We start from the raw sequence: 13,491 nt of genomic DNA, 5'->3' as shown, positions 1-13,491 counted from the left end.
GTAACTTGTAAATATGGAATCTTTGCACGTTAAACAAAGAGTGAAAAAAATGAATGGTTTCTAAATGGAGAGAGCACGAGAGAGGGCTAGCTTGTGTCTCTCTTTCTATCCAGCTCTCATCATTTTACTGGAGTACATCAACAAAGCAAGTACCATAAAATGTCTCATCAATTGATCAGTCACACATGCCCTAAGAAAAGTTTAGCGCAAAAAGGCAGCAGTTCACACCATCAATTGCACCCTCGCGAGTCCAGTATGTATGTTGACATTTGGGCACCTATATTAAAACGGTCCATGCACCATCTCCTCTTTATTAGCACTAGTTTAAGCTCTCTTTAGTCAAACATCATTTTAGTCGTCACAGTTGTCAATTAAACAGCATGTCCCATGACACCCCAGTTTTTCTTCCTGCAACACGCTTCATCAAAAGAAAAGGCTCCAAAGGCAGCTAGTGACTGGGCAAAGAAGACATCTCTCACTGTAGCATAGCAATACTATCTCTGTGGCATCCAAGCTCACGCGCAGCTACCGAGAGCAGCAATTGTGTTCAACGGATGGACCCCTATGTCAAAGAAAGACGAGCCATCCTTCTGATTATACTTATCAGCTAAAATTTCAATCATTAACCTTAAATTTAGAGTTTTTTCTAAAGATTATTTTTCAGGCTTGGCTTTTTAGATGATTATACATAAATACTTTTATTTATAGATTATTTTTTATTTATAAATATATCGTTTGATTTTTTTTAAAAAAAATACACAGGCAGGTAGCAATGCAAGCTATAGTAAGCTCTAATTGATCTTTTGGGCAGGCCGGCCAATTATGCGCTCCAAAACCTGCTTTTGCATGCGGTCCCTGAAGCCCCCTTTTTTTCTCCATCGAGTATATATAACCAAAACACGCATCTCTATCGATCGGATGCTTCTTCCGATCGATCGCGCATGGTAGCTAGGGAGGAAAAACGTGCCGCGTTACAATCAAATCGAAGCTGCAAAGCGACCGATCATTTCAACCCCCCACAAAAGCATCGGCTCGATCGATCGTGTTTTTTTTTTTACCCGTAAAGCTTGTTCTTCGATCTCCTTGATTATTCTGCCTTTTTTTTTGTTGTTCTTACCTTCTGCTGGATTTATAGTTGTAACCTTTACCATGTAACTTTAGAGCGAGTAATCAAACATTGGCCGCGTTCGTTTCTGACATAGATAAACTTTTTTATAAAAAATATATCGTTTAACAGTTCGAGAAACGTGCGTACGAAAAACGAGAGAGATAAAAAAAACTTATCCAGCTCCCGAACGCCATTGTCTCCTCTGCGCACACAAACGATTAAAGCCAGTTCATCTACTCTCTCTGCATTTCTTTTACTCTCTCTCTCTCCTCTCACACAAGCCAACAAAATAAAGGTAAATAAAGCTGCTAGCTAGCGTTACAGGTGAGGTGAGAGCTAGCTAGATTTAGCCGATCATATGGTAAAATTGTAAACTGTAAACTCTGTAGTAAGCCGTGAATAAGCGTGAATAAATAAGGTTTTGATTTGAAACCCCCGGCGAAGTAAATGGGTGTGATGAATGATCAAAGCAATGTGAGGGCCACGAGTAGCATTATTGACTATACTGTGAGCTACTAGTAGTACGCGCTGGAAGCGACTTGGGACTTTCAATTCGAACGAATTGAAACGCGAGGCAGCTCTTCAAGTCCTCGCTGCTCGTTTTGTCTCATGGAATCGGTGTGTACTCACGCACAGTAGGTAGTCGCACGCACGCAGTATACTGCTTCGCCCTGATTTTTTTTATTTAACACGGTTAACTTTTCAATTTATGTTTGACCGTTTATCTTATTTAATTTTTTTATCATATATATAAAATTATAGGTTATAATTAAAGTTCCTATGATAATACATTAAATCACAACAAAATAATAAATAAACATATAATCTATTATATATATAAAGTAATAGGAAAACAAGTCTCCACGTTGTCTCTCGCGGGCTAAAAATTACCACGTTAATCGGTAAAAAAAGAAAAATACACACTGTTAGATCATTGTGGGTCCAAATTATATCGGTATAGATTGATAGCTAAATATACCGAACAATAAAAAAAAAGGAGTGAGCAGTAGCAAGCACTCCACTTGACGCATCTCCCTTTGGTGATTCTCATCTAATCTTCCCGGTGAAAATTTTTGGTTGGTTTAAACCAAGTTCGAAGAACACATCTCCAAACGATCGAAAATACACCACACCGAACCGTACAAGGTAATCAAGTTTCAGTGAAGCTGAGCTGGAGTGCCACAGAAGTGGAGGGAGTAGTGTGTTGGCGAAAATGAGGCAGATCGTAGCTAGCGCGACCTAACCCCTGTACTGCACCCCCATCCGTCCCCCTCCCCCTGCCGCGACGGTTCAATAATTAGGGGGTAGGGGGGAACTGAGAGGCGAGCGAGGACGACGGGTTAGTTGGCCAATAGTAGTTGGCAATTAGTGAGCGGCTCGTATCGTACGTACCACTACCACCACATCTCGGTCGCTGCTTTGTACTGCTGCTGCTGCACTGGAGAATTCATCGGAAGAAGCTAGCTAGCTCGCCGGATCGATGCGTTGCGCACGTATACGTACCGTGTGGAAGTGGCAAGCGGATAGTTGTTGCTGGTACATTCATAAGCATGTCCCCGATCCGGCAACACGCACGTTCGCCGGCCCGTACGCGTCCAGTTGATGTGTGGATGAGTGGATCGATATCAACCCCGTTTCACCGGTCGATATATCGAGACAGACTCCGCCGGGACGAACCAAAGACGGGAGCGAAATTAATTAGCACGTTTTCATCCTTGTATTTTTTTTCTGCTTATAAACTAATTTTTTAATTTTTAATTTTTAATTTAGAGTTGATTTTAGGGTTTTCACACCAAATTTTATTTTCCAACCTTAGCTTTTTAGATCGTTAAAAATATATATACATTTTTTTAAAAAATTATTTTTTGCTTTTAAACAAACCGTTTGAAATTTTTTATAGAAAAAACCAAACGATCCAGGGGCAGATGTTGGCATGACCCCGTTAAAGTTATTGGAGCCCCCACAAAGACCCTTAATTTTATGCCAAAGATCAATAAAAAAAGGACTGAAGCTGTATCTAATTTGTTTAGCCCTCCCTGCTCTTGTTGGCTAGATCGTCACTGAAACAATATGCACAATTGGCTACTAGAGTGATGGTACTGTTTACCGGAGTAACTAGGAGATGTGTGGTAGCTCATTTAGGGCATTCCCAACCCATAACACTAGATATAGTTTTCATAAACTCCACGTCATCAAGAAACTAGTAATAGACACTACTTTTTTAATGTAAACACCAGTATTCTATACTTCAATTTAATGCTACTTATCTCACATGATATCTTGAATGTTGTGTAGAAACCATGTCTCATGCAAGACATGATTTTATTCTCTTTCCTCATTTATTCACTTGCCACGTCAACTTTCATCCTAAATATCAACTTATTTAATGGTATGGATATCATCCTAGTTATTGACTTAGAAATGTCCTTACCCTGGGAAACAGTGCTCCTTTTGGCTAAGCTGGAAAGGCAAGCTAGCTAGCGTTTGCCGCTGTCGAGAATTTGTCTCAACCACGTACCGCAATCAGATCACGTCGACCGAACAGGTGACCGACCTCACAACCAAAGCTGTACGAGAAAAGCGGGCGGCCGGCTTGCGTGTGTAGGCCCTCCTGCGTCTGCGCGCGCGCGGCCGAGCGATGAATTAACGCGATCAAACCTCCCCCGACGATAGGAAGGACAGGAGAGCATATATGCCGGCACGGCAGGGCTACACAGGTGGGCATTCGGTATCACCAATAAATTTTACATTCAGTTTTAGTACGATTCTTTTCGATCAGTAGTTGTAGTTGTGGACTGGGGAGAATTCAATCTGATAAAAGTTTTTCTTACTTAGAGTCATTGAGTTATTATATATATATATATATTTTATTATAGATCTTGTTTCTTTCGTTCTTGCTTTGGGGGCTGAATCGATCTTAAATGATTCACCTCTTCTTTCCTCTTTTTCTTTTAAAAAAAAAGTTGGTCATCTTAATATGAAAACCAGACTAATACTTCATCAGTTCTATATTATATTATAACAGTGCGTATGTACTTATATTCGTTTATGGATCAGTAACTATATTTATGTTTATGTATATCTATATTTATCATAGTCTATATAACTATAGGAATTTTTTTTAATAATCGATAGGTAATAATACACTATAAAGCATAATAATATAAGTTCGGCTCTGTCCTCGATTATGACCCAAATGACGGGTCTATTCTAGAAGATCTTAAAAATCCACAGGAATCACCAATAGATTTTGGCCACATTTTTTCTAGTTTAGGACATGTTTTGACATAGAGAGATGATAACATAGATCAAGCGATACATGGCACCAAGTCATCGAGATAATTGCCGCAACCTAATATTATTGTTCAAATATGTTATGTGATGTTCAATACGCTTGCAAATAACGATTTCAATTAGGTCGATCGATTCGGTTCGACGAGACCAGCGAATGAATCACCCTCACTAAACTTCGTTAGTAGAAGCACTAAACGAAACATTCCATACGTTTGGCTTGGTTCTTTGGTCTCTAGTCAAAGCATCTACTGCCCCTGTCCTACGGTCTGTTTGGGGGAGTTTCTCCCAGCAGCAGTTTTTCCCAGAAGCTGCTTCTGCCAGAAGCTGCCCTAAACGGTCTACAGCTTCTGAGAAAATGAACTAAAAATCTCGAATCTAGAGAAGCTGGGGTTAGGAGACTAAAAATCTCGAATCTAGAGAAGCTGGGGTTAGGAGCTTTTTCAGATTCTCAGAAGCTAGCTACCAAACAGCTGCTTCTCAGAATCTAAAGCTCCCCAAACAGACTCCTAATCAGCAAATTAAAATTACCCGCTTTCAGTTTTTCGTGAACACGCTATTCTATATATTTTCATATCAAGACACTTTCTACCTCACGATCACATCCAATAAAAATACGAATCGTCGTATCTCATTTAACCTCACAACCAAATCCTCGATCCATACCGATCGAAAAGTGATAGTGTTCTCTGGGCAACTCCGGCGGGAATGGAACGATCGATTCTATATGAATGAATCGGGGGTCGATCCTTCAAGAAAAAAAAAATGAATCGGGGGGCCATTCCAGCTTCCAGGTGATCCTGAGAAGACGAGGAACACACGAACGTGAGCACGTTCAGCCGTACAGGTGGCATCGATCTGTCGTCGATCGCCAAAAGCTTTTTCTGTTTCTACGGCCGGGATAAGGATGCATGGGTGATGACACAGGTGCAGCCTCTCCCTATTTTAAAATACTCCTCCCACCGCCAGTGCATCAGTGCATGGACGTGACGCGAAAATTTAAATGGATTGGGAGATTCTCGAAAAGAAATACGCGCAGGCATGCAGGACGAACACGAGGGCAAATCGTTGTATTATTGTTGTTTTTTCATTGTTCTGATTTGATACAGCACAACGAGACAGAGATGCGGCATACTAGGAGTAGCATACAGTACTACGTGATTCCTATCCGTTCGGGTCGGGTCGGACACGCACGCACTGCAATATATAAACTCGATCTAATGGTACGTACTCCATCCACTGCAAAATTGTAGAAAATTCAAACTTTGTTTCGCTATCAATCAATTTCTGTTTAAATTTGTTTCCATCCAGCATTAAGCACGCTGCACCACTTTAACATCTCCTATTTATTAAGAGGCACGTAGATAATTTTTCTTTCTTCTTAATATGTGCTAAACAACATATGCTTATATCTAAAACTAAGGAATTATTAGATTTTGGCGTTGAAATTACATCGTGCCACAATTTCTTTGAAATGTGGAGTAACTTTTTTACAGTCACGCCGGGCAGAGCTAAGTGTTTGAGGGGGTCCTAGGCACCCCGACATTTTTTTGTGAGAGTTTAATCAATTATATGAACTAAATGTCTCAACTGACCTCCTTTATTTTGTTTCCCCTCCTAAAACCTTTCGGCCCAAAGGAGCCCTTGTAAAACATGCACACGTCCCTGAAATTCTCCAGATGTCGGACGTACATGAACGGCTCTCATCACAGTTCACACTCGTAGGACTGCAGTAAAGAGCAGAAACGATTTTGTTTTATCCACGCCGGATAGATACAGACAGGCACGAACACATGTACTATGGCACCGGCATAATCTAAGGATTTGCACGTATAGTTAGTGGTACGGTCCAGGCATGGCGAATTCCCCCCGTCCCAGAAAAAACATTATATGAGTAATCTGGTGGATGCATGCCGGATGCATAATGCATTGACAAGAAGAGATAGGAGATGTGACGGAGAGGGAGAGGGAGAGGGAGAGGGAGACGGCTTCCTCGTGGCCGACACGGACACCTGCCGCCTGCCCGCCCATCGCGTCGCGTCGCCTCTCGCCGCTACCGCTGCCGCGCGACGTCCCGTCCCATCCGAGCTAAGGACACAGCCACATCCGTCGCCCCCACACTCCCCGCAGCCAGCCCGGCCGCGAGGTGGATGGAGTTCGATGGACCAGTACTACTGCCCTGGGTTGCCTTGGCATCGCCGATCTACTGGAATAGTAGAGGTATGTACAGTAAGGAGCAGTGGGACTACTCGTATTTTTCAGTACACCACGGAACGGCATGCAGTTTTTTTTTTCTTTCCCTCTTTTAATTTGCCTCTGTCCTGGCCGTGTTCGTTTCCATGGTATAAGATAACTTATCCTGGTAGGGAAAACATAGCAATAGATTAGTATATGATTAATTAATTAATAATTATTAAAAATATAAAATAGTTTAATATGATTTTTTAAAATAATTTTCCTATAAATTTTTTTTAAAAAAATACACCGTTTAGCAGTTCGGGAAGCGTGCGTGCGGAAAACGATAAGGATAAGTTAACTTATCCATGGGTCGAACGCGGCCTATATACACCCGTATCGATCAATTCACCAAAACAATACTATCTCACTCCCGAAATAAGATCATTTTTAGTTTTTTGATACAATATTTTGAATATTTATCTTATTTGAATTTTTTTACGATTAATTTTTTTCTTACTAGATAATAAAACATGAATAGTGCTTTATATGTGACTAATTTTTTAAAATTTTTCAAATAAGACGAATGGTCAAACGTTCGACACGGAAAAACGAAAATAAAATTATTATAGAACTGAGTTAGTAATTTATACTACTATCTCGAGACTGAAACACTTGTCGTCACTTAGCAACAATATGAGTTAGCGCTACGCGGTTTTGCTGTCTGAAACGACATGTAAAAATGATTGGAGGAAGGAGTACATCGATTTGTATCATCTGTGTAGTTTTTCGGCGTTCGTTTTGCCCCGGTGATTAATCCGGTAGCCTTTGCGCCCTTGCCGTATGCAAAGGATGCATCATGCGCGCGTGGGTGGTGTTAAGACGGGCAAAGTTCCAACGCGATGGGCGTGGGCAGGAAACCGGTGGTACGGTGCCTTCGCTTGTCCTCTTCTCGGTCATTATGGTACGGCTTGCTTGGTTGGTTGGTTGCCAACTCCTGCCCTCTTTCTCGTTACGTACGTACGGCCCGGGGGACCCTAGCTACCTCCACGACACCATCTCGATCTCCCTCTCGGGCATCACAGAACATGCATGCCCGTCAAAAAGGATACTAGTGTTACGCGTGGTGCATGGTATGATGCTAGTAGATCGAGGTCAACGCCAGCAGCAAGAGACGGCTTCAAAGCGCCTTTGATTTGTAGTATAACAATGCATGTATGTATGCGACTGGAGTGTGTAACCCGGCCGTGTATGAAACGTATTACGTACACATTGTTGAGCCACGGCGTGATGACCCAAAAGGCCGAAGCAGAAGTAGGCGAATTCAGACGGAGTGGGTGTTTCCTGTTCAAAGGGGCATCCATCCGCCTGCAGCGGCGTCGTCTTGAAGCGACCCATACGTTCACATCGACCACGTCCTGGACGTGGTCAAATCCGCGCTTACTACTGGAATAAAATATGGTTGGCGTAAGCTAGGACGATAGATACCCCCGGTCCAGTGACTCCAGTCGGTTTCAGAAATTAATGGCAACATGGGTCCTCCTCTCTGCCTTTGCATCTCCTATTCTCCCCCACACCGGTTCACGACCCGGTCGATCGAGCTCAATTCACAGTTTGACGCACGTCGTCGACGACACTTTTACACCAGGCTAGATAATATAGCCACATAGCCTGTGGAAGACCGTGCAGCGTTGGGCCAGTTTATAGTATTAGACGTTGTATTACCCTATCTTATGTATGATAAGTAACCGACACGTAACGGTGGATTAGCATATACTATATTCGTCCTTAAATATTTGACGCCTTTGATTTTTTATAAACATTTGATTATTCGTGTTATTAATTTTTTTAAATATGTAAAGCTCTATATATGCATAAAGGCATATTTAACAATAAATAAAATGATATAAAAATAATTAATAATTATGTAAATTTTTGAATCAGATAAATAGTCAAACGTGTATAAAAAAATATAAAACATTTAGGGAATGAGGGGGTATTTAATTAGTTATTAGCTATAAAAAATTTTAAAATAGATTGATATACTTTTTAAAATATATTTTTCTATACAAATTTTTTATAAAAATACTCATGTTAACAATTTGGAAAACATGTTCGTGGAAAAGGGAGGATCTAAATTATTTAACTCGGGTAAAAGAACAGGGCCTACGTCCCATCTGGGTTTCCGCGGCGCCGTCGTGGCTTAGACGTTGTCGTCCACCCGGGCTAGCTGACCAGGTGACCAGCCACCGCGCCGGCCGGGCGGCGGCACCGTCCGTCGTCGCGAGCGGGCAGACGTCTTTGCATCGGGCCGTGCGTGTCGTTTGGACGCATGCACCACCCCACCCAGAGCCCCAGGACCCCAGGGTTACCTACGTCTGCCGCGGCAGCTGAATCCTACGCGTACGTATCCCCGGTCCGCTCGCTCCCCCTCCATCATTCCGATGCCCCCGCCGGCCGCGCGCGCACACGCACGCGCGGCCCCATGCACATGTTCGTGCCTTTTGTCCCGCCCGCACCGGGCCCCGTGCTGTGCTACGCCCGCCGTAGCAGCAACGGGTGGAGACGGGCAGCTCGCTGCAGTGCACTGCTCCTCCCCGCGTGCCCGCGTGAGCCCAGTATTGCGTCGTCGTCGTCGTCGTCGCGCAGACGGAACCGTGGGGGCGATCTCGCGTACGCACGGTTACATATCTGATGCTCAGTGCTCCTATTTTTTTTATTTATACTTATATCGTAAAAATTGAATTTTAAATCTTATCACTAATTTATTTCTAGTCCTTACTTTTAGATCATTATTAACATGTATATAAAACTTTTATTCGTACTCTGCTCGGTAGGACGCAGCCAAGCGGCAGCCTGCGATTAAGGCCGAGAGTGGCAGATGAGATCGATGGCATGGCCAAAGGGGGTGCATATGCATGCTGCTGGTGCGTGCGTGCGTACGAGTGCACAGCTGCGATACACTGTCAGTCGTGACGAAAGACTGCGCCTAGCTAGCTCTGGCTTGCTTGCAGGAGCTATATAGAAAAACTAGCGGCAACTAGCTGCATCCTGCATGCCTGGCGAAAAACGACAGGGAAGGTTTCCAAGAGAAGCGCGCTAGCGGCAGCCGGCAGCTGCTGCCTGCAGACTCTGGCATTTTGTGGCATTTGGCTGGGGGCGTGTGATTGATCGTGTGGTTAATTTAAATGGCAGCTGCTCGCACGATGTGTCTCCCAGGTACAGAGGCCTGCCATTCTAGTCCTATACAATCCTACTATTGGTAATTTACGAATTTGTATCCTACAATTATCTAGTCCTATGTTGCAAGTTAGTCCCCCTGTTTCATAACATAAGATGTTTGACTTTTTTTTAACGTTTGATTATTCGTCTTATTTAAAAATTTTGTACAAATATAAAAAAATGAAAAGTCATGTTTAAAGTTTTTTTTATAATAAAGTAAGTCACAAGCAAATAAATGATATTTCCGTAATTTTTTGAATAAGACAAATGATCAAACATTGCAAGAAAAAAAATCAAATATCTTACATTAATTATGAAACGGAGGGAGTAAGTCATTTCTTTCTAATGGAATTAAGATTGGTTATGAAATACTGTCTTTAGTTTGATATTTCTTGTTATTTTGGACAATGCCATAATCTAATAAAATATATCTTTAACTATAGTTTTCTACTTATACGTATATATAATAAACGTTTATTGATCTTTATGACTCATCTAGACATACATGCTGTTATGGTGTTTTCAAAGTAAATATTTTAAAAATGACTAATAAACGAAGTTTTAAAAGTTTGACTGTACCATTATCCAAAACTAACAAAAATTATGGAGATGTAAGGAGCAGTTATAATTGCTTTAAGTGATGAAGTAGGTGAGAAATTCAATGGAAAAAAACTGTGATTGGTTGAGATGTTACGTAGGTAGAGAAGTAATAGTACCATGAAACATATTTAAATTTTAGAGGTAGTATTTTGAGAGAGAGTAGCCTAATGCTTCCTCTGGTTTGATAAATCATGTTATTTTGGACAACGATACCGTCTTTAAAAGATATCTGAGACTATGACTGTCCTAGCCATTTCAAACTAAATATTTTCAAAATTAGTGATAATCAAAGTTTTAAAAAATTTGATGCCAAACTCATTCAAAACGTTATGGATTAGAACCGAAGGAAGTATTATACGAATCATTATTGGGCAAACATTAGGTGTGGCATCCCAAACACTCCACTTATTTTTTAAAAAAATTCCTCATGGTCCAATACCCAAATGGAAGCAAACATAGGGAACTCCTCGTTTCTTACGTGTTATTTAAATGGATATAGAAATAATAATAATAATAATAATAATAATAATAATAAGATAAATTAATGTATGATTTATCACCACACAAATATGCAAGATTAAATTTAATTGTTACAAGTTATAAAAAAGACAATAAGACTCCTAATATGCGTACAATAATCAGAGTTTAACTTGTTTTGTATCTTACTACTTATCAAGGTCAATCTGATTATGCATGTTTGTGAAGTGATATATCACATATTAATCTATCTTGCTAGTAGTTTTACTAGATGACATGCAAAAAACAAGTAGATATTCCCTTGATGGATTAGACTCCGTTTACACAAATATCTCTATCTGTAATTGAATATGCTGAAAATTTTACACATTAACTTGGAGAGGTTTAACTATTAGTTTGATGCATCATATTGTCATGCAAGACGATTACAGTCATGGTTAGAGTTCGTGTTGATTTAACTCTAACATTCAAAATCAATAAGTCACTGATTTATAACCGAAGTGGGCTAGGTTGCCTTTTAGTCCAAGCCACTGTTATTCAAAAGGATAGCTCACATATTCGATTAGCATATGATTAAAATGTTTTATGTTTATAATTGATAACAAACAATGATATGTGCAATATATGAGTTGGTGATCACTAGATCACCGTGTGGGTTGTTTTTTCTCAGCAAATGGGAGTGTTTTCTATTAAAAAAAAACTAATTGCGTCCAAAGGCAAATCCCAGCTTTGCGTTGGGTATCAATTGCAAGGCCCTCAACCTTTGAGCACATCAGCTATCTTGACATGTTTTGGACGTGTGATTTAATCAGGTCAACTTAAACCAGACATTACTCACCAACATTTTACTCCTCTCCAATCGTTCATCAAGCTCCAACACTGCAGCAAACAACACCAGCATCAAAGGCCAGGCCCCTCCTTGGCCTCTATTGGCCACAGGACATCTCTCCATATAGTACAATTCTGCAGATCTCGAGTACGTGTACGTAGACAGTTTAATTTACCCTCAGGTTTGATTCTTTTGATACTTGCATGCAGGGGATAGTTTTAGTTTTGAGAGGTTTCACGCCAAACATACTTTACACCAAATTATATATGCTGGTCATTTTAACGCGAATTTGTACTAGAATATATCTGCAGGAATGACAAATGAGATAGGGATGCATATGACAAGGGCTAGCTCGATAAGAAGAGAACAAAAGAGAAGTCTTGCGAGCGAGATTGGGTGGAACCCAACGGATGCTGCCGGGGCCCTATTGTTTACACCATCCGAGGAAGAAGACATCAAGATGCCAACCAACAACTAATCCTCTAATCCAATCTTAAATTAGAGGGGATAAATGACAATATTTACATGATGCAGCCCTGGTCCTTTAGGGCAAGTACAATAAGAGTTAATCAGCCTACTATTAGCCAGTCCACGTCATATTAATCTGAGCTAGAGGAGAGAGAAAGGAAGAGAGAAGGAAGCCAGCGCTCATGCAATCGACGGCTCCGGCGCGAGCAACAAGACGCATGGAGCAAGCATAGCTTAAGCATTGATACATTATGCTTAGCATAAGATGACATAGAGACAACCCATACTAGCTTGCTGTACATGTTGTTTTTAAGTCATCTACAGATGACGTGGAGCATACTAATAGTTAGATGCTTACTGTATTATTGTCCTTGCCCTTACTATGGGAGAGAGAATAATTCCAAAGCAATACCTTAATTTGCGCATACTGAAGAGATCCTACATGCTCAAAATGTGGTGTACAGTACTGTGTGCACACTTGCACAGCATTATGATGGGCAGTGAAATTTCACTGCGAGACACAGTAGAACTGCAAATATATGTAATTTAAAAAATCAGAAAATTAATGCGCGTCCCAGCGTAAAAGAAACAGAAAATTAATGTGAGCGGTACACTGTACATTAATTACATTCAGTCTTAATTCCTACGTACTCCTATATGCTCTACTAGTACACAAAATTGTGATTTATTCTTATGTACTGGGATATTAATTTGTCCATCAAACAAACCAAAATGTCTTGCTTCATAGTAGTAAAATGGGTTGAGCTTTTCATAGTAGTAGGAGTATGCATTTGTAGGGTGTGCATAAGTGCATTGTCATTTTTTGCATCAACTTTCTTTTACCCGGGCCACCTTTGTAACATTTTTTTCTCACATTTCTTGTATGAAAAATGCAAAATTCAACTCGACATTATACCTTCCGATGTGAACAAATAAAGCAAAGTAACATGCATTAGGATCGGTAAACAACTTAGTGTAGTGGTGGAGTCTTATGGCTCCCATCGTTTCACGATTTAGAAGAAAAAACGAAAACACATTGTTATAAACAAAAAAATATATATAGGTAAAACTGAGTTCATAGTGAATCACAAACAAATGTTAAAAAACAAACCATGATAAAAAAATATCACAAAATTAAATTCTAAAATTTAAAATTTGGTTTATAATCAGTTACAACTGCGAAATGATGGAAGCCATAGTTACGCAACCTCATCCATCATGTTTATATCATAACACCCACGAGTATCCATTGATTTCCATCTTTTGCTAAAAATATTTTTTAGGTGTCAATGAGTAGGAGCAACTGAAATCTTATTAACCA

Source organism: Oryza brachyantha, chromosome 3 (assembly GCF_000231095.2).
Source record: "Oryza brachyantha chromosome 3, ObraRS2, whole genome shotgun sequence".
In the NCBI taxonomy this organism is placed as follows: domain Eukaryota; kingdom Viridiplantae; phylum Streptophyta; class Magnoliopsida; order Poales; family Poaceae; genus Oryza; species Oryza brachyantha.
The sequence above is the reverse complement of the archived record's forward strand: the minus strand, read 5'-3'. Positions refer to the sequence as shown.